The sequence below is a fragment of the Rhinolophus hipposideros genome (genome assembly GCF_964194185.1).
Source record: "Rhinolophus hipposideros genome assembly, chromosome: 11".
NCBI classification, from domain to species: Eukaryota; Metazoa; Chordata; class Mammalia; order Chiroptera; family Rhinolophidae; genus Rhinolophus; species Rhinolophus hipposideros.
This window is the reverse complement of record NC_138057.1, coordinates 22,541,521-22,564,947: the sequence shown is the minus strand read 5'-3', so window position 1 is coordinate 22,564,947 and position 23,427 is coordinate 22,541,521.

Sequence of the window (23,427 nt, the reverse complement as noted above, 5' to 3'; positions counted from 1 at the left end):
TTGTGCTATATTCATATTCATTAACAAAAAGGAACAAACTGCTGATACTACTGATACATATGACAGAATGGAAGAATCTCAACATTTACTGAATGAAAAAAATCCAGATGCAAAAGCATTTATACTGCCCGATTGTATTTATAAAAACTGTAGAAAAGATGAATCAAATATATAATGACAGACTTAGTGGTTGCCTAGGCTACGTTCTGGGGGACTTGGGAATTTGTGCGAAGGGGCACAGGAAGCATTCTAGTTTGATGAAAATGTTCCTTATCTTGATTATACTGTAGTTTTCCAGGTGTATGCATTATCAACAATCATCGAACTGTATATTAAAGTGGGTACACTTTATTGTATGTTAATTATACCCTCAGTAAAGTCGATTCTTTGAAAATGATATACTCATATGATGTTGAGGGCAATAGAACTCTCCATTGTGATTTTTCTACCAAGGCTTGGCACAGACGCTATATGGTGTCCTGAATAGCCACTAATACCTTTAGATTGATTAGTCAGAAGACCTATTGATAGACTTGCTTGTGTTGTGGCCTGAATCAGCTTTTCCTGCTTTGGACTCCACTCAAAGATAGTAGCCTTATGCACTACTCAGCAATAGCGTCAGAGGAGTGCACCCGTATGTGGCATATATTGCCTTCAAAATCCAAAGACTGTATTGCTTGTTCTTAGTGGTGAGGTATCCATCACTTTGGATGAAATATTCTGATGTTATACAGACATATAAACTTCTAGAAATGTCTCTGAGATCCCTGAATTTCCAATGGACGTATCTCCCAAAGTCAGATACACATGGGTCTTATAGTGTCTAGGATGTCTGCTCCTGCTTGCTCACTTGGTCTATTAGCATGATCTCATTGAAATTGTGGTCCAGCATAATGTTCTGTGGTTTAATAAGAGGATCAAAAATCCCTCTTATCTAAATTATGGCATAAAGCAAAAAAAAAAAAAAAAAAAAAAAAAGTAGCTCCAAACCAGGATGGTGAATATATACTGTTATTCCTGTCAGGTAAAAGCAAACTTCTAATAGAGAAAATGTATTCACCCAATCAATAGCCATATAGCAGACCTACATGTAAAGAGACAACATTTAGAACAGAAGCTTCAATTGTAGTCATCCCCTAATAGCACTTAATATCATACACTATCATTTCTATCTGTCTTTTGAAGAGGATAAACAGGGAAGTTAATTAAATAGAGATGTGCTAGGGATTAACACCTTTACAACTGTAAAGTCTTTGTTGGTGGACTAACTTGCGCTACTCCCCCAGGAATGTGACATTGCTCTTATTATTTTGGGATAGAGAGGAGTGCTGCAGGTGCTTCTGCTTTGCCTACCCTATCATAACAGCCCAAACTCTACAAGCCAAGGAGCTAATGTAGTGATTCTATCAGTTGCCAAGTATATTTACTCAAACTAAATAACAAGCGAGTGTGTTCATAAATGTACGGGGCCCACTGAGAGATTGAAGTAGTCCCAAATTCTGTTTATCAATGAACTCTCGTATACTTTTACCTATGGATCATGGTGGTTTTATGGAACCCTGATGATTAGATCATTATCAATGACCAGTAATTCCTGAAAGATCCAGATGCTTCTCTTTTTCTTAAGTAGCATTATCTGTAACTTCCTTTTTAGTCTACCATAATGCTTACCACTTCTAGTTGTTTCTTAGATCTGTTATGCTCCCTTTGACCAGCCTCACTTGGCTCTTGAGTTCATGATTTTCTGCTTTAATCCCTTGCTCAACCCTTGTCAGGGCCATGGCCCAGGAGGAAATAGGACTGACCCATACCAGAAGAATAAATCTCTTATGAAGAAGATTTTACCTCTATCCCTCTAACCAGTCAGACTTTCCAGGATGGATTCTACAAGCTCCCATGACAGTAGGGAGAATAACCGATTCAACAACAAGAGAGATCAAAACTACCTGCTCTGGCATAAAAACTTTTGGTCAGCCTTTAGGCAAAACCAGGGCAACTGTTCTCCCATGGAATGTCCAACTGCCATAAATATTTCCCCCTCAACTACTTCATGACCTGGTAGCCAAGAATCCTCCATCTCTGTCCCTGCCTTGTGAATTCTCCTGGTCTTGAATCTGGTCCTCATCTCAACATCCCTTTTAGCCTGACCCAGCTAAGAAAGCACTAATAGGAGAGGCCTCCAAGGTGAATTTTCATGGTGACTGTGATGGTTTTAAAATATATCCAAACATTCTTTGACAATTCTCCCCTCAGAAGGTGGAGCCTAATTCTTCTCCCCTTGAGTGCGGGCCAGAATTATCACCTCCTTTCTAATCAAGAGAATGCGGTGGAAGTAATGGTATGTAGCATTGTGGCTTTCTCCTTGCTCTTTCTCTTGAACTGTTACTCTGGGGAAAGCCAGGCACCATGTTGTGAGGACATTCAAGCAACCCAGGGAGACGTGCAGGCCTCCTACCAACGACCTGCACATGTGAAGCAAACTTCTTGGAAGTAAATCCTTCAGTGCCAGTAAAGCCTTCAGATGACTTCAGCCCTGGCCAAAATCTGAACTGCACATACCACGAGAACCCTTGAGCAAAGCTGTTGCAAATTCCTGATCTGCACAAACTGTGTGAGATGATTCACTTGGATCCTTGTTTTAAGCCACCGAAGCTTGGGCTCAATTGTTATGCAGCCATAGGTACAGTGACTTGGTAACAACCTCTTTTGCTGTTCAAGCTATTGCTCATGCTAGTCATGGGAATTATGAAACAGATAAGAGGGACCATTCTAGGGTAGATCAACGGGGGAATACTTGGAAAATGTGACCTTTCCTCAAATCATACCTCTTCATAAACTGTGACAGGCTTACTGTGTGATCTGGTTTTTGATGCCACTTGATTTGTAAGGAACTTTAGAACTTACAAAGAAATACCTCACAAACATTTCTTCGTATTTCCTTTCCAACAGTTCTATGGAGCAGTCAGGGCAGATATTTCTCCCAATTTTAAGATGATAAAATTCAGGCCCAGAACTTCAAGTTTCAAAAGACTAATATGTGTCAAAGCCAGGATTTGAATCAAAGCCTCTCTGATTCCCCATGCCTCCTTAAAGCAACGCCATTCCTACTGTGTGGGTCAGTTAAAATCGATGTTAGTGTATGAAAGGTCGGACAATTAAGTTCACGAACTTTCCACTGTGTGCCTACATGCTGGAAAGTTTGTGAACTTAATTGTCTGTTTATATTTTATGGCAAGAGATAATATTTACAAAGTGCTTGCTTGGTGCATGGTAAAGTACTCACTAAGTGGTAGCCACTGTTATTATGTTTACCGTATGCCAAGCACTGGGAACTTGTTCAGAGGTGAACAAGACCGAGCCCTTTCCCTTAAGGAGTTCAGGCTGGGGAGCTAAAGCAGCTCTTGCTGAAGGATATGCTTCAAAGATTGCCGTGAAAAGCCAGCAGCCCTGATTAAAAAGAGAGAGAAAAAAATAGATTCCTGTTTGAAGTATGTGTAGGCCAGGCAAATTAAGGCCAGGGGAGAAAAACCCAGGGTCCTTTATGGATCGATGTTTTTGTCCCTTCTCACACGTAGGGAGGAAGCCCTCCCACCTTAGTCACTGTGATTTAAACCAGGTACCCACAGAGCAGGTTGCTTGAGGGAGAAGGAAGCAGGGATCATTAGGAACACCCCACTCTTTAATTTAGGCCATAATTATTACCTTGTTTCTTGGATCTAATGTGACTTACTGAGATGAAAGAATCAACCAGGACATCTTAGGAGCAAACACCCTGAAACGAGACTCTTTACCTGTGTGGAGGTTACTCAGGAAATGGCTACATTAAAATCACTTCGCAGGGTTTCAGGATAGAGGGATGGGATCATTTAGGGTACAGCCAAAGGAGGCCTGGGGGAGAGGTGGGGAACTTGCTCATGTGGTTCCTGGAGAGAGGATGAGGACCTGAGCATTAGAGAATGGCTTCTGTGACACCAAATGCATCCAGAGGTTCCCTGGTGCCACCAAAGGCTTTTCCTGAGGGAGAATGAGAACTGTTCCGAATGACTTCTCAGGGTCCTATACAAGCAGAGCTGTTTTTGTTTGATTTCTCTCTCTTTTTCTATTATTATTTTTTAAAGATGATCACCAAATTCCCATCATTCTTTGTATGCAACACCCATTAAACCTAAGCGATTCTCCAAGACAAAAAAAACACCACATCTGGGGACATGTGCCAATAAGGAGGACATGACCTTCTCTTGCTGGGGCATTGGTATTTTTAAAGCAACAAATACATGATATTGAATATCCCAACAAGGCTCCCTTCCGAGCAGATCTAACAATTGTCCCAGAGAAGAAACAAACTGGGAAATGCCCCCAAACCATTATGAGGTGCCCACAAAAACAGATCATCAAATTCCTCTCCGTAATCAGGAAGGCAGGGGCAGGATGTGTGTGTGTGTGTGTGTGTGTGTGTGAGAGAGAGAGAGAGAGAGAGAGAGAGAGAGAGAGAGAGAGAGAGAGAGAGAGAGAGAGAGAGAGAGAGAGAGCTGCTTGTTACGGCGCTGGAGACCCACTGCAGTTTGTCCTCTTATCAACATAGGTGAGGAATTTGGACCTTTTGCTCCCCCTGCAAAAACACAAGACACCACACAACTTCTCTTCAAGGACATTTTCCAACCAGAGGTCTTTGCCTCAAGGTACAAACATCAACGCTTTGGCCCCTGCACAGGTCTTCTGGAAGCCCAAGCCCTCATTTGGCTGTGTGAATAGCAAAGTGCAGGGCTTATGGGGCAGCGTGAGCTGCACGGTGCCAGGCAGTGAAGCGGAAGACCTGAGCAGGTAGAACTGAGCCTGGTCGAGTGACATCAATGCCTCATCAGCTCCTCTATGGGCCAGAGCCCCAGTCATAGCCCTTCTGATCCTTTGTTTTCCAGCCCGTGAAGGCAAACGTTGAGGAAAGGGAAATGTGATCTCCAGTGAATTGCAATATTTTGCTTTCTCTAATCCTATTCAGGTGGTGACTAGAGCAAAAAGGAAAAACAGGCCAACACTGAGGATGGATAAGAACCCTGATTATTACCCTATGAATGTGCATTGGCTGAACTGAATGCAAGCCCCAGTGATTCATTATTAATGGGCCTCAAGTTCTGACCTGGGGCTGGAGATGGGGCTTATGAGAAGATGGAGGGGGGCCGCTCTGGGAGGGTCTCTGCCCTGGAGAGGAGCTGGGCCCAGGGCAGGCAGCCTCCAAGCTGGCCCAGACCTCCAACAGGACGGCCTACTGCACACCTGCGACTGGGTTGCTCTTCTCTCAGGGCTGAGCTGCCGACGATTTATTCCCCCCTGGAGCCTCCCTGAGGCCAGGCTTGGGGAGAGAGTATGCAGAGAGGGTGTGGGGGGACCACGCTCCATCTTCTCCATTCCCTGGTGGGGGACTCCCCAGTGAGGAGTGTGGAAAACACTGTCTTGCATGAGTAATATGCTCTCTCTTTGCTCTTTTGAAGCGCCCAGAGCACCTCGCAGACAAGATGCGCTTCATCCTCAGCAACTCCCTGACGCTAAATCTGGTTTTGATCCTCATCCCCACTCCCCTCCCTTTTTTTTTTTAAGTAGATAAGGAAAGGACAGCCCAGAGCAATTGGTGTCTGGGTGTGGGCTGTGTTGGGGTAACAGGAAGCAGGCTGGGAAGGGCTGATTTGGTAAGAGTCCTTTATGGAGAAAAAATCTCTTGGCTAACCGCTGCTCAATCACTACAGGCACATGACAGATTGCTACCATTTAAAAAGTCCTGGTATATATAATACCTTGCTCCAGAAGCTGGTTAACTAACAGGATTCTTGTATGTTTGAACTAGCAAGGGGGTTTCTTCTAAGAGGGTGCTACTAAATCATGTAGAAATATCACTGTGCCCACACCTAAATAGTGGCAAAGGACAGAGAAGGAGGACTGCTTCTTTCAAACTGTAGTCCCATTGAGTTCAGGAAATGAAGGCAAAAATTCCCTGTCCAATGTCTCTGAGAGATGGATTCCCATGTTTTTCTGCTCCAAAAGCATGGAACCACAAGATAGGTCCAAGGTTTTCTATGTGGTCCACTTGCCATTGGGTGGCGGTGACGAATCTCTAATCCTCTTTGGCCTTTATTACTATGCAGATAATGCCTACCCTATCTCATTGCCTGTAGTCTTTCTTTCACCATACTACGGCAAGAATAATCTTTTATAAGACCTAAAATTTGACCATGCCAATTCTGTACTTAAAAGATTCAGTGGCTTCTTATAGTCTTTAAAATAAAATTCCAACTCCTTAGCTTAGCATGAAAGACCTATATCAATCCCTCCACATGTACAGAAATACCTACTATTTTTTTACACACCATCATTAATTCACTCATTTATTCAGACATCAAACTGGTATATACTGAGAGGTAAATATTTCCCAACCAGTTTGCCAGGCACTGGGAACATATCACTCCTTGCAGTGCCTAGAACATGATCTGATTGTTTCATGGAATCTGTCTCTAGTCTTAGAGCTTACTTCTCTCTCTTCCTATAACTCATTCCTCTTCTACCAGCTAGCTTTATTGCTCCATAAGTTATTTTCTACATTCCTCTTGTCCCCCGCAAATGCCACTCTTCAGTGCTCTTATAGCACATGATACTGTTATTTTATCTCTTTCCCCACTTTGTCTATGAGATTTGTGAGGAGAGGGACTTTGTTTTATTCATAGCAACAAGGATAGGGCCCAACTCCTGATAGATGGCTCTACTGGTCATGGTTCCACAGCCAAATTAGCTTTGGCCATTGAGATGTGAGGAAAGGCTGATGGGAGTCTTCTGGGAGAGAAATCTCTAAGTGCAACTGTCTCTTGTTTTCTCTTTGGTGTCATATCTGAAAGTGATGCCCGGATCTCCCTGGGTCATCCTACCTCTGGGCTTAAAGTTTTGTGACTAGCAAATTTCTTATGGTTCAACGTCTTTCTTTCCCTTCTTTTCTCTTTTTCTTATCCTTTTTCTTTTCCTTCCTTCGTCGTCTCTCCTTTTTTTTTTTTTTTCACTGCCAAAATCTTCCTGATTTGGAACTCAGTACCCCTCTGGTTGGACTGACTGTGTAGGACTCAGCAACTGAATCCAACTGACAGCATCTGGTATTCATTGTATTTATTTATATATTGTCTTCCCTACTAAACTATAGGTTCTCTGAGGGGAAAGAAATTTATTTTGTCCCAAATTGTCCTATTATTCTCTTCTCTCAAGTGTCTACCTAATGTATAGTACGAAGCACATAAATGTTTCTTGAATTGAAGTCTTCAACTACTTTCTTCTTTTTCTTAACCCTTCATTGATCACTTTTCATGACGTGTAATTGGGTATTTTATTCTGTACTGTTGTTCTCACATTATTTCCCATTAAAAGTCTTGCACTTCCCAAGAAAATATTAAGAGCATGGAGAATAGCACCTGAATCTCATCTCATATTTCTTTGGTATCCCATATGGCTCTCAGCATTTGTAGGACTCATAAGAGAACTGTAATAACTTCCTGATGAACTAATCCTCTGCAACCTTGCAGAACGCTGAATGCCACCAAGGTTCATAATTACGGACTCTTGGATATTTGTCTCAGTTCCTCAATGACAGAAGTTCTCACCTTCTTCTTCTTTACTTTGTACCTTAGCAGGCACAAAGCTGGCATCAATACAGCCGTTGTAATTAATGTATTAGAATATTAAACTATTTTTTCCGCACATATTACAGTCACACAGAGTGATTTTGATGCACTTTAAACTCTCAAGGACTGGTGTGGTGGAGGTGGAGCTAGCATTTTAAAATATCTTTGGGGTTGGGGGCTGGTTTTGAAAGTGACAACACACACTGGTACCCTTGTCCTGACATTGAGAGCACTTAGCTGTTATCTATGGGTGGTTATACAGCCCAGTTTTCTTTCTCAACCTACAGATATTTCTACTTTTGAAACTCTACTTCTTAGGTATGTTCTTCTGGATCTCCGAAGAATCCTGCAGTCACAATTACTATTTGCTGAAAGGGCACTTGGCACCCTGTGGTTGGTCCTCCAGCAGGTCCTCTGACGAGATGCTCTGGCTGCCTGTGTTTCATTCCTTGCCATATGACTGATGGTCAAGAATACAAGTGAGCAGTTTAAATTATTTACAATAACTCCCAACAACCAAATAACCAAGGAGTGGTAAATATAAGGACCAATACATCCCCATTCCTTCACTGCCACTTTAAACAGAGTTTCTCCTATCTGGGTGATGGATTTTGACCCTGGTTCTAATACAGTATCTCCCAGAGACCACATTTTAAAACTGTAAAATCATTGGGGAAGAGTCAACAAATTCATCCTCATTTTTTCCCTCTTTGTTTTATATATCTGAGCAGTCTAGCTTCTCTCTCCAAATCTGATAAACAGGTTTTCCCTTTGAAGATGGTTATGCATTCTTTGCCTTGTTTAGTTTCACCCGTGTATGTGAAGATGGTGGTGGTGAATTATCTCTGTGTTTATGTGTCAGGAGTATCCACAATATATATGAGGGAATGCCAGAAAGCAGGGCTTTTAAATTTAATCTCCTATGTCAGCTCAACAAACAATGAAAATATCCCAATTTAAGACAACTTTTGACATGTGAGGCAGTGTGCTATATGTATGCCCTGGGGGATAAAAGATGTGTAAGACATATTCAGACCCTCCAGGTATACTATGGGCTATAAGCAGTTCCAAAGAGGAAGAAAAACCTTTCTTTCCCCAAAATGGAAACAGTTGTTCTTACAAAAGTAATTCACTACCATCAAAATGAATATAAATTAGAAATGTATTTATGAAAGAGAGTAAAATTTCTACTTCTCCCTATCCAATCTGAGAGACAGGCATTATTAAGAATTTTGTTGTAGCCTTTCAGAATTTTTATGCATATAGAAACATGTGTCTTTATGTAAGGGGATCATTTTATGCGTATTGTTCTCTAACCTGTTTTAGTACATATAGATATATCTTCTCATTTTAATTCTCAGTGTTGGTGTAATATTCTGTTGTATGTGTATACCATAATGTCTCTTATTTATTAACAGTCAGACTCAGTTCTCTCAGGTTTTCCACTCCATTAAAAACAATGTTGAAGTAAACACTCTTTTTTATTTATTGTTCATTTATTTTTTCTGCACTTGTTAAACCAACTTCTTCTTGGGAAGATCAGGGAAGGTTTCAAAGAAAAGGTGGAATTTTAATAGAGCCTAGGGGAGGGAACAGCACGAGCAAGAATGAAAAGTACGAGGTACCATGTTTCCCCGAAAATAAGACCTAACTGGAAAATATGCCCTAGCATGATTTTCAGGATGACATCCCCTGACTATAAGCCCTAATGCGTCTTTTGGAGCAAAAATTCATATAAGACCCGGTCTTATTTTCGGGGAAACATGGTATAGCGAGGTGGGGTGAGGTGGTCTGTGAATAGACCTCTTTGGGTGAAGTGTAGGGGTGTCAATCTTGTGGGGTGTATATTGACTCACAATTAAAAATTTAAGATGAAGGGGAGGTTGCCAGGGAACACAAGTTGCCATGGTTTAGACATTTTGAGTTTGCAGAGATGCTACAATACCTAAGAAGAAACATCCTAGATCTATTTAGGAATGGAGGGTATTGGGCGGATGGAAACAAGTGGGAAGGAGAGAGTGGAAGGCACTGGACTTTTCAGGAGGCACTGGGAAAGCTAAGCCACATGAAAGAGAGACCCAATGAAGGGTGATTCAACAGGGCTTGGTGACTAGATGTGAAGGAAGTCAGTGGAGGGTATAGGCACAGTTTCCTCACCTAGAAAATAGGGACAACAGTTCCTTACTTCAGGTTTATTATGAGCACCAGGTAAAATAATGGGTACACTTTTAATAAGTAACACTTGCTACTACAACGCACGTTATTTGTTTATGAACTTTCTCTGTCGTCTCCAAAGCAATGGCCATCCTGACATGGCTTTTGGTGTTGCTACTTAATGGAACGAAAAGGGTGGGTTGCAATGATCTTTTCAGACATCAACTGTGAAGTCACTGAAGGGGGCTGACTGTGGTTTCTCAGTGATTCAGTGGAAATTGAAAGAGTTACTTCCAAAAACGTGAATCTGGTCTAAAGACTTCAGGGCCCTTTCACATCTGTGGTTACTGACTTATATTTTTCCCTCTTATCTAACTCAATCCCCTACCCCCCCACCCCCACCAAATTACAGAGACTTGTTTTTGCTTTTAGAGCAGAAAGGAAGCATGAGAAGGCACACTCCAAATATTTAGTTAGTTTCAAAAATATGTGTTATTCAAAACACCTTCAAGTACTAGGTTTCTTGAAATAAGAAACTCTATCAGCTTGCTCTACTGTGTTCCCTTTGGCAGGAACAATAACCATCCACTTCAAGTGCATAACACGCAGCTATTTGCGTGGAAAGAATAACAGCCTGAGAGTTGGGGGAGCAAAAACCCAGGCTTAGCTCTCTCCATCTAGCTGGGACAACTCTGGGCCACACGTTCCTATCAGGGAAAGGCGAGGGTTGAACATAATGTCTTTACATTTCTTATTTGTAGGATATCACAACTTCTGTTCACAAACCCTATGTGCGGTCGATGGGACAGTATCACAAGGCCTGATTGGCAGATTTGGGGATGGAAACCCACAGAGGTGAGTGACTTGGCTAAACTGAACATGATTCCCCTCCTCAGAGATGAGGCTAGAACCAATGTCTGCTTGCTGATTTCCAGCAGGTAATGTTATCTTCTGAAAGTTTTTATCTGAGTTCTGTTGGGAGAGAGTCTTCTAGAAGGTCATGCGTCTAACCACCTTTATGTGGACAACCACTTTCCACCCCTGGGCAGTCAGAGGTGTCAGGCAGACCACCACGGTTTCTTCCCTTCCCCCTCTTGTTCAGGCCACACTAAACTGACTATGAGTTCTTGTGGCCCCACTCCCTCTCACCTCCTGGTTTTGCATAAACTGGGTTTATTATTTTTGGCTTGGAAATCTCTTTTCCCCATTAATTCCTTTCCCTATTTAACTCCTCCTTCATGCCATCATTGCGTCCTTCATATAGCTTTCTTCAGCCCTCCCTCCAACCTGGGTTAGAGGCAATTTCTCTGGACCTCATAGAATTCTATATTCCCCTAATTATTGTGATAATAATATTTACTGCCCCACATGGTAAGTACCTTTTAACTCATGTCACAGATGAAAAATATACTTGATGATTGTCCCAAAATTTCAGTGGCTTAAACAAAATAAAAATTTAAAAGCTTTCATTGTAACAAGAAATTTGAAGATAGGATGTACAGAGCAGGTGTGGTAGCTTTATGGTCAACAGGAACTTAGGTCCTTAAAGCTTTTTGCTCCAGTACCCTTAGTTTTGCCTCATGGTTGCAAAATGTCCATGAGAATATAGGTCAGCACATCCCTGAAAGGGGCAGGAACTAATGAGAATGTCTCCCAGATGAATTAGCCCCCTTTATGCAACTTTCCTATAAGCTGTACCAAAAGACAGCTACTTGCCTGCGTTTAGCTGATAAATGTAGTCTTTTAGCACCCTAAAAAACACTGAATGCTCTTGATAAAGTAGAAGGAAAGAGTATCTGTTTAGTAGGCAATCAGTGTCTGTCATCAGAGCTACTCAAAATGTGGTGGGCAATCCATGTCAGTCTGTGAGAAGATAAATACAGAAATGTAAGCCTTTAGAAACTTTTATTAGTGACTTGACATTGATGTGACATGGTTCAATCCACAATGGATGGGCAATAAAACAACAACTGGTCCTTCACCACAGAGTTTGAGAAGCCCTGCCTGCCATATATATATATGCACAGTTTCAAGAAGCGGAGTACAGCATTAGGAATAGAGACAGTGGAAATGTAATGGCTGTATGTGATGTCAGAGGGGTAGTAGATGGCAGAAGGGGGGTTATCACTGGGTGAGGGATGTAAATGATAAATGTCTAGTACATTGTTTTGTGCCCCTGAAACTAATTAAAAAAAAAAAAAAGATATGTCCGCCTCAAGGATGCACTTTGGTCCTGGTCGCCAATTGCTCTTCCCTAATTAAGTGCAAAGCCCACCCACTGTGAGCTCACTCCCCAGGTCTGTTCAGGACTGACCTGGCTTTCTCAGCTTGCTTCACAATCAATAGTTCCAGAAAAGGCAGCTTTATTCACTGAAGTCACAGATCAATGAGACAAGATTTGCATATGAGTTTAGTATATAAATCCTGGGGTGAGGTAATAATTTTTCCCCTGCTGCTATCTCCTGATTTTCCCTTCCTTTCTGTTTTCTCAGTACATTCTCCCTTCTGTTCTTTTGTCTGTCTCTTCCCTGATAATGTCCTTTCTTTAAAAATGGCTCCTTTCCACAACCTCCTGCAGCCCTAGCCGAGCAATGCGCCCCTCCTTGGTGATTATCTGTTAATTTGTGTCCCTCCAGCCAACCCCAGGATTCCATGGGCAACTTGAGTGCAGAGGTGGTGTTTCCCTCTGGGTCTTCAGCATGTGCTGGGGCGGGGGGTGAGGGGGAGCGACCTCATGACAGGTGTCAGCACAGGTTATTGAACCTGTGAACCTTGAACGACCTCCTCTGATTCTCCATTTCTCTCACTTTCCTCTTCTTTATCCTATTCTCCTCTTGTTTCATTCACCTTCCTTAAGTAGAAGACCTCTAAAGGTGCCTGGGAAAGGAGGAGCTATTGTATATCACTGCAGTTGGGACTTCCATATCCCAGAGACCAACGGGCCACCCATGGTGATTAGAAATCTCTTTCTTGCTTGGCAATGTGACCTGCTATAATGTTCCCCAACGTGCTCCCTTAACCCCAGAGAACTTGAAGAACACACAAAAATATTGGTATCCTTCTCTTGATGGAAGGCTTTGGAAGTTTCTCTTGGAAGCAGAGGCATCACTGGACCAAAATGATGTAGGGGGAAGCCCAGAGAACCTGGCTGTGGTAGGTCTCTCTAGAAGTTGGATGCCCATAGGCTTCTGCTTCTATTGTCTATCCTGACAAAAAATTGTTACGTGTGCACTGTGTTGAAACAGATACAATTTGGGGGTTTATTTTTGGCAACTCTGTTAAGTTTCCAACAGTTATATCTTTCTTTTGCTTACTCTGGGATATTGAAAGATAGCATTGGCACTTTTGGGGGTTCTCTCCTCAGTGTTACACTTACATTTAGAAATAGAGACTGTTTTGAAATAAAGATGGGCATGAGTAACTCCCAAGACAACTTCCTACATTGCCAGACATTGGTAGAGATCAGAAGGGAACCTCAGGTCCTATCTCATGTCCTGGCTGGTTGAGATCAGAGGCCCCGGGGATTTGTCCTTATTTCCTACAACAGTGAGCTGCTGACCTTCCTGGAGCATCTTACAATGTGCCTCCATATAAAATCTTATTTGTGCCTCCGTATAGAATCTTATTTGAGTCTTGCATCAATGCTCATGAGGTCAATTGTAATCACATCTGCTGTAGGCGAGTGAAATGGGGGTCTGGATGTTATGTAACTTGCCCACAGATCCATAGCCAGGAAGCACCTCCTAAAGGTCAAACCACCTTCTGTTGCTAAATTCCTGCTTTTCCCATTGTGCCAGATGGTCTAGGTATGAGCAATACTCCAGAGTGATTAGCATCATGGGAAGGTACATGGCCTGAGTCACCTGTCACCCTCCTGGTGGCTGCCACTGACAACGTGCAAATAGTCCCCTGACGAAGCCCGTTGTTCCCAGGACAGAAAGTCTGTTCTTTGGTGGAGGATGTACAAATAGCTGAACTTCCAGGATACTAGGGCCCACTGAGGAGACCACTTTAAAATTGTTCCAGTCTCTCCTCTTCCTGTGGACGTGTTCTCTCCCACTGAGCCTCTCAGCACCCTCCTTCTTTCTCCCTCCTGCTCTCTGACTGCACCAAAGCCCATTAATATCCGTTGTCTTGGTCAAAAATATTGTGCAGTTATTCTCCTGTCCCAACTTTTGCTGAAAAAGAATCTGGTTAATTAACATTGATTACAATCCACCAACTGCAAGTAAAAATCGATTGCTATGGTCCCTAATTTGAATGCACTTCTCTCTCCTTATCTCTTGTGAGAAAGAAGGAGACAAAGAGTGTGAGAAAGAGAAGAAGTGATAGGAGAAAGGGTATTTTTTTAAGCAGTCCAATTTCCAGGGTCCCTGGTGAGGGACATCAGTGATGTGCTGGTCCTTAGATCTTGCCCACTCTCCTTCAGCGTGGCCATTTTTCAGAGTGACGTCTAATTGCTGCAAATAGTCATTGTGCACATTTAGGCCTTGTTCGTAGCTCCCTACTTTATTGAGAGAGGAGCGATAGTATTGATTCTGGATGGCTAGGGAGAATGCCAGAGAATATTAGTAAGGAGCAGAGAGAACACAGTACATAAACTTTTATGACACAATGTCAAGCTGGATTGTGAAGACATAAATGAAAAGGACAACACGGTCTGTAATTACCACAAGCGCACATCTTCCATCTGCTGGGGAAGGCGCCGTGGCTGACCAGGGCAAATTGCAGAAAGGGATGAATTGTCCAGCTCACGGGAACAGTGGGACATAGTTGTTGCTCCTCATTGTTGAGCAAGAATATATGGGACGTCAAAAAGCACTTCTTGTTGTGTGTCACGGTGTGGTCCTGAGGAAAGTGTGCAGATTCTAATGTCAGGTCTGTCACTTACTGCTAGCCATGTGACATTGGGCCACTCACCTAACTTCTCTGAGCCCCAATTCTCTCACGGGTAAAACACAGATAATAATATCTACTTGGCAGGATGGTGTAGGGATTAAATAAAATAATGCATGCAAACATTTCATGTGCCTGGAAAATAACTGGCTCTCAGCAATTAGTAAATATTATCATCATTTTTTTAAATTCGATAAATATTTATGGAGTGTTTGTTCTGTGCCAGTATTATGCTAGGTGCTGGAGATAAAGTGGTGCCCCAGATTCATGGATCTCACAACTCTGTGGGTGAGACAGACATTAATCAATTATTGACTCAAATAAATACGAAAATGCTCCTGTGCCAGGAGCTGGGAAAGAATGACATGATGCTGTCTGAGGGGATTTCTGGTATTCCCGCTTTTTCAATAATTACACTTACTTAGTGTCTGTCTCTCTCACTATAACAGAAGTTCTCTGAGGGCAGGGATTTGATTCACTGCTCTATCTCCAGTGCCTAGGATAGTGAATAACATGTAGTAGTCACTCAGTAGATATTTACTAAGTGAATGAACAGCTATGTACTTAGAGTACAGAGGAAGAATTAGTACCCGGTTTTAAAGAGTTTAGAGTCAAATGGAGAATAGAAGAAATGCATAATATTTAAGACTCAATGGAATCGTTAGCAGGTTTAACTACAAAACCGTGGTTCAACTTAAACCTTGAAAAGTCTCTTTACCGAGACATTGGCATCACATACCAGCATGGGGCCTGATGTACAGTGGCACGTTGTGACACTTAATGAAAGGAAATGGAAAGACAAGGAAACTGAATGTCCTTCCCTGAGTTTAGTGGCTGCAGTTCACACGCTGTGAGTGTGTTCGTGAGGGCAGGCTGGTTTTACAAACAGTGCCCACTCTTGGCAGTGAAGTCGGCAGAGGGGCTCAGTTTCACTCAGTATGCAGGACACAGGCCCTGCCTGTCGGGTCTTGGGTCCCCCTGTAGCCTCCACATCCAGCTGGCAGGTCAGGAAAGAGACATCTAGGATATTGGGAGGCATTCCCACTCCTCCTGCCACAACTTGGAAGTGGCCATGCCACTGTGATTCATGTTGCATTGGTGAGACAAGGCTCATCTAGATGCAGGGGAACTGGGGAGGGTAGACAAGTGGTGTGTCCAAGAGGAGGAGTTGGGGGGTGCTGTACGTCTCTACTGCTGTGAGTTCAACAAACACTTAGGGGGACTCCACTGTGTGCCAAACACCGGGATCCAAGATGGTCGGAACCCTCCAAGAGGACGCCATCTAGTGGGCAAAACAGAGACATAACTAATGAAAGGCAGATTTAAGTGCTGTACTAGAGGGACAGCAAGCAAGTATGATGGGATATAGAGGAAAGAGGGATTAATTCCACACAGATTGTGGGACAATTTCAAAGGGCACAGTCAGATTGGAAAGGTGGGTAACCCCTTGTGTAGTGGAGATGGCTAACTATATACCAAAGACAGTGATTCCCCTCCCATGGTACAGACTTGTGGCTTGTAAGCTGCTGTCCAACTGGAATCTCCATTTCACAGCTTTGCTTACCTTTAGGTGAGGTTTGAGACTAGTTCTCAACAGAGAAATGTTAGCCAAAAGGATGATGTGCCTGTCCATTCCACCATTCTGGGCCAAGTCATTAAGGAGAAAGATGTTCTTTCTCCCTTCTCTCATTCTCCATCCGTTGGCTAAATGTTGATGTGCTGAGTTACCTTGTAAGCCTTATGTGGGGATAACAGGGCTGCCAGTAGCCTGGTTTCTAAAACACTGTGTGCAACAAACCCACCCACAGCCCAACACCCTGCTGTCATAGAACTACCTTGGACACTAAGTGAAGGAGAAGGAAACATCACTGGATTTAAGATGTTACACATTTTGGGTCAATTTGGTACAATCATTATGTGGCTTAACAGAGGTAGAGGTAGCCAATGGGAGCAGTGTCAGGTAGTAGCAACAGGGCTTTCCAGGTACAGAATACAGCAAAATCAAACTCAGAGGCAAGAAAATAAAGAGTGTGTTCCATCTCATACATAGTTGGTGGGAGTATCAAATGGTACAACCACTCTGGAAAACTGTGACAGTTTCCTCCAAACTTAAAAATGTATCTATCCTATGTTCCAGTAATTCCACTTCTTGGTATTTACCTAAGAGAAATGAAAACATATATCCACAAAAAGACTTGGGTTAGAGTGTTCATCTCAACTTTATTCCTAATAGCCCCAAATTGCAAGCAGTCCAAGTATCTACCAAGAGGGTGACTAGATAAAAACTTTCGGCATAGTCCTATTATGCAATACTATTTGGCAATAATGAATAAACAAAGACTAAATTACCAATCCATGTGACAACCCGTATAAATAACAAAAACCTTATGTTGTGCAGAGAAAGCTAGACACAAGAGTACATATTGTGTGATTTCTTTATATAAAGTTCATAGCAGGCAAAATAATCTGTGGTGACAGAAATCAGGACAGTGGTCGTCTATGGGAGGAAGGATTGAGTGGAAAAGGTCATGAGGGAACTTTCTGAGATATGGAAATAGTGAAGGGGAACTTAACACGGTTGTATACATTTCCCAAAACTCAACAGATGGTACATTGAAGACCTATATATTTCACGGTATATAAATTTTATTTTAACGGAAACTCAACAGAAAAGAATGTGTTCAGGGAAAATGAGTGGATAACTTTGATCAGAGCATGGGGTTCTAGATAGGAGACGAGGGGTAGAGTACAGTAATGTGTAAGATACACTTTGGGGCATTTAATGCCACAGGAGTTTTGGTTTTATTACCTAAACAATGGGGAGTCATCCAAAGCTTTTGAGCAGGGGAAAAACAAGCTCCTGTGCAAGCTTTTGGAATGTAAATGGTGGCAATGTGGAGGGGGGAAGGGGGTAAGATGACAAATTTTGCTTGGGGCAGGGGCCCCTGTAAGTAACACACAGACTGGAATTTCCCTATGTACTCGTGCAAACGCCAGCCCAGGGGGACGGCTGGGGATCTAGTAGATGTGTTTGCCAAAGGTCGAATTGTGAAACAAGCAGTTTCTTTCATACTGAGAATATTTTAATCCCTATGACTCTATAGTAAGATCAGGCCACGTGTTATGATTGGAAATGATTTCTATTATTAGTTACTATTACTACTCTTGGACTGTTGAATGCCAAGGCTTGGGAGGCGGTGGGCAGAACCCAGAGAAAGAAATGGTCTGTGAAGTTCGCATTTTCCAGAGCTCAGCAGACAGGCACTCAGCCTGGAGCTAGTCATTTTATGCTCATCCACTCACACCTCGAGCTGTGTTCTTCAGTGTGTTTCAGAAGCACCAAGAATGTGGCATGGTGGAACCACAGGGCACAGGCTCAGAGGGTGAATGGTTACTTTCACCCACTGCTGAGCTGCCAGTGTGTTTCTCAAATATCCTGGGACAGGCTATGGCAGATGTGCCTTTCCACCATTCTGACTTAGTGTGTAGGTGAACCTCGTGGGTTTTTTTGAGAGCTCAGAAAAGATATAAGAACTACCAAAGCAGTCCGGAAAACTCTTGTGTTTTTAAGCCAAGCATTCCGTAGATATTTTCTGAGTGTTTACTCTATGTTGGTTCTGGGACATAGAAGTGACTTAGACAGATGAGACCCCCTTCACCTCTTCTGTTTCATTTGTATCACCCAACAGCATTTCCATGTCGGGTATTTTCCAAGATAGTCCTGAATTTATGTTTTTCCTCCCCCCTTTCTCAGCAAAGATGATTCATTAAATGTCAAACCAAATGTGAGCTTACTTTAGTATTGTTGTCAGATTTTTCTTTCAAATACATTCAGATTTTAGAACAACAAATCCTTTGTCAGCCTCTGAAACAGGGTCTCATAAGTAGTAATTGTAGTTATAATGTACACAGCAGGTGCTCAATAAGTGCTTAAAATGTGCCTAACCTAAGTCACATGGGACTTCGTGGAAGTTATAGCCAGGCAGCTGCTTTCCAGGGTCTAGGTCATCCTGGCTGTGACGCCTTGGGCGCTCCCATCTGACTGCAGACTGCGGGAGTTCAGCAATTTCATGGTATGAGTTCCCACTGAATTGTTGCAATGTTTGCAATCCCATGGTGACAGGAGTCTCTCAGTGGCCGTGGGGGGCCCTCATTTAGTCCACCAGCTGTCCTGAATGTGCAGTACTCATCAGGTTAAGAGTTCTTCAGGGGATCTTTGCCCTGCCCAGAACAGCAGTGGCTTGGACACAATGAATCAATCTTCCTGGAAGGTACAGATGGTCAGACTTCCTTCTAGACTTCCCTAGAGGTGAGCCTGATTACCAAAGATAACTGGCCTTCTCTGGCAGGGAGACCTGTTTCCTACTATGGGCAAATCTTGGACCTCAGAACCCTTGTCACATATGGGCCTTTGTCATGAAGAGTCAGCAAAGCAGAGCAAAAAGCTTTGGAGGCAGACAGACCTAGGTTTGAATCCTGGCTCTGCCAGTAACGAGTAGTGACACCTAGTCCATTAACCTCCAAACTTCAGTTTTCCCATCAGTAGGTAAAGATAATCATGGTGACTATGTACATTAGTCAGGCTAAATAATGCTGGATACCATAACCAACACCTTAAATATATATGTTTTACCATGAGAAAAAATTTACTTCTCATTCATGCAGAGTTTAACGTGAATGTTTTTTAATTAGTAGCTCTCCTGTGTGACTCCTCTATGAGAATCGATTCAGAGATTGAGACTGGTTTTATCGTGCAAATCTCCCATGTTCTAGGGATGTGGAGTCCTGTGTTTCCAACATTGTAGGGGAGAGAGAGAGAGAGAGAGAGAGAGAGAGAGAGAGAGAGAGAGAGAGAGAGAGAGAGAGAGAATACAAACATCCTTAGAGAGATAGTCCAGAAGAAAAGCTGTCAGTACCTCTGCCCACAAGATGTACAGAAATGCAAGAGACTAACAAATTGTCTCCCAACAGTTAGTAGCTTGAAATTGGCCATGATGGAATTATTTATACCACAGACATGGGCAAATGCTACAAATCAGGGCTCTTTCTCCCTAGAAAACTGGTTGGTTAAACATTTCCGAGAACACTGTGGGTCCCTCCAGCTCTGAGTTATATGGGTGTCTCTGGGGCTGAGTGCTCTCCTGAAACCCTTTGTGTCAAATGATGTTTGACAAAGAAGGGGTCCTGAGCCCCAGTGTGTGCAGAGGAGCAGGCCCTGGCTGGAATAAAGAGTAGCCTCTGCCAGGATCCAAATTCAATCCCACAGCCTCTAGAGCCTGGGTACTTTCCATTAAGATACACTTTGTCTCAGTAACAAAGTCCAGAGCCGGTGGTGGGAAACATGACATCTCATGTTCTCAACCTGGGAAGCAGGATTTGGGCAGGTCAGAGGCACTCTCTACCTGTGCTCTCTAATCCTGCCTTGAAGCATTCCCCCACTCTTGACTACTGTCCCGACTGCCTCCCATGCTACCAGAATGGAGAGATTTCAAGGAGTTAGCAAGCTTGGCTGAAAGAGGCTCTCCTTTACAACATCCCCCATATACAAGAGCTGTTTCCTAAACATAATTATTAATGCTGCACAGCACACACCTACGCACATGCCCTGTTTCCTAATATTAACATTTCCTACTTTTGCCATTTTCTTTTCTGGGACCTCTGGGAACGATTAACAGGGTTTTCCTGCTACCCAGGATTTTCGGGAGAATGCAGATGGGCCCAGAGCAGCCTGACTGACGTCTAGAAGGATGTGATAGAATTGCTACTGGAACCCCTGCTTTTCTTACCTGTGGCAAACATTCGTCATCATTCCCCCGGAATAGTGCAGACAGAACAAAGGCTTCTCCGGGTCTCTAGGCTAGCCTCGGCCTGGGTCTGTTTGCACTGGGGGAGTGGGCTGGGCAGAGGGGGTGGGGGGTAGTTTCACTCATCGTTCCAGTGGAGGGAAAGCAAGGTTCAGTGCATTTCTGTTTGTTTTGACAAACGCATTGGGACCACCTCCATCCCCACCACCACCCAATTTGCAATCAGACCTTCCCCAGACTCTGGAACACAGCCTCATACAGCCGCAAGCTCCAAACAGCAGTGGATGAATGGCGAAAGCCTGAAATGATGTCAACGGCTTGTGCCGAGGCCAAGGAAAATATGCGGGGGCCCTCCATGGCTTCATCCCCTTGCTTGTTGCAATGCAGCTGCGAGTTGTAAGTTTTCCTTTTGAGCTGACAGAGTACAGTACATCTGAATTAGATCGGAACCCAGCACACTCTTTCCAGACCCCTTGCACCCTCCCCCTATTCCCCACCTTTCTTAAAGAACTCAAGTTCCTCAAGCAAGTCGGAGAGGGGCAGGGAATGGAATGTGATGTGGCTGGAATTGGTGATATTTTGGAAGTAGTTTAGGGGGGAGCTGGAAGTCCACAAGTCATGGCAGTGGGAATGGGGTGAGGGAGAATGAGCAGGCAGGGCAACGGGGCAAGGGACGTAAGAGATGGCATTTCTTAGCCAAAGTGACGCTGAGAATTGAGACAGCTGTTTTGATAATTCAAGTCTTTATGCCTACTTCTTCATGATTTATACAAGTGTTTGCAATTTGTTTTGTGTTTTGAAGGGACAGGGCCTTGAGTTGCCTAAAGTCATTCTTCCACCCAATTCTTCCTGTGGAGACACAGCCAGAGGGTCTCTGAGAACCTACTTCATCCTTTCGGTTATTGGGTGAGGGAGCCATTTCCAGGGTCAGTAATCCTGCTTTTGAATCTGAACCACACAGATGCAGCCCCAGAGGAATATTTGAAGTACCCAGCAGTGCATTTATGGATGCAATGACAAGTTGGTGGGAGCTGGACGTTTTTTCTGCATCCAGCAAGACTTTGGAGCCTTGGAGTAGTTTAGCATAACTCCCTGGCTTCCTCCTCCTCCTCCCAGCTGCCTCCTCCTCCCCGGACCCCCCCCTACGTGACTCCAGCCAAATGAAGTTTGAAGAAAGTAGGGTCTGTGCGGCTTGACAACATGATAGGAGACAGGACTTCTCCTCCTCCACAGTGACCACCGGGGCTGGGCTGGGCACAGCTGGCCGTCCGGCAGCAGGAATGCTGCCTCTCCCCCCTCTTGCTCCAACCCCGCCATCGCCGACACTTGGCTTTCATTTTACGATTGTGTTTATACAGCAAACATACTTTGGAAAAAGAAGAACTCTCCCATGGCTGCTGGCCATACCACCTTGTGGTTGCAGAAGGAAAACAGCGCTGGGGCTGATCTCTGGGTGCTGCTGAGTCCACCCAAGGGGACCTACGTGCTCTGAGACAGTGACAGGGTGTCACTTGCCTCTGTGAGAAGATGACAGGGCTTCAAGTCTCCTGGGGGAGGTATAAATCTGAGCCACAAAGTCACAGCCCCAGTCTGTGTTTGTATCTGTAACATCCATTCTCTTCCACCAAGAATAAAAGCAGAATAATCTGATAGCTGCCAGGTCCCAAGAACATAGTAAGTGATCCCCAAACTTTAGCTGTCATCATCATTATAAAGGTACTGCTAGGCACTGTCTTGGTGCTTTGCATATGTTTATCTAAGCCTTACACACCCAGCAAGAAAAGGACCAGTATCTCCCTTTTAGAAATTTGGCTCAGAGAAGTTAAGTAACTTGTCCAAAGTCACAGAGCTAGGCAGTGTTAGAGTCTGTCTAACTCCAAAGTCTAAGCTCTTTCCAGGAAAATTCATTGCTTCCTCATACCCTGTCTTTCCTCTTTTTTCTCTGTTTTGATGGTCTATACAGAGACTGACCATAAGGAGAGCTAGATCCTCAGGCTCCACCGGGCCTTCGGCCTCTCCTTGGAAAGAAGCTGTCTCCTTGCTTCACCTTTCCCGCAGACTGTAGGCTGGCCTCTGGGACCCCTTGCAGAATGCTGACATGTTTCTGAGTGGCAGAGCTGGGAAGAGCGGTGGTCTTTTGGCCAACTGTCTTTTCCAGTGTTCCTCCTGGAATTGTTGAAAATATCACTCTGGGGTGGGTTTGGCATGGACTTCAGACTGTTGCCTCCAGGGAGCTGCTTTCCCACTGAGTTGACTGCATCTCCATGTCCTTTCCACCTACACTGTGCGATGAGATCCTTACGACTCTGGGAGACTTGGCAGGCCGAGCTCTAACAGCTGTGCGGGCGAGGGGAGATGGCCAGGAAGGGGGAAGACATCACAAATTCAGGCCCTGAGGAGTGGCTCTGAGAAAGGAGGGAGCATGGAGGGCTGCTGCGCACCCACAGAGTCTAGCCAGGACCCCTGAAACCATGGCCATGGCAGCCAATGGATATTCATTCAGGCTTAGTGTCCACTGAGAAGGAGAAAGAGAGCAGTATATGACTCCAAGATCTGTGGGCAGAAGGAGGGTCCCCTTCACCTGTAGAAGATCCTGAAACACCAACATTCTCTTCATGGTTTGGCCAGAGTTTTGTGGCTGTGTGTGTCTGTGTGAAGGCCATCGTCACGTCTAGAGATCAAACCTCCCATGCCTGGAGGGTGGCCAGGAATTTGCCAATTCTAAGGAAAAACAGGAGCAAACATCAAGGTAGAACCTATGGCATCATTTGGTGGAAGCTAGAGAGGGCATCCCCAAAAGTCCATAGCATAATAAACGAATGACTGCATGAATCAAACAATCAACGAACAGATGAGATGACAGATCTATGTTGGGCTACTCTGGTCTCCCTTTTCCTCTCTATATACAAATTTCACAAGCTACC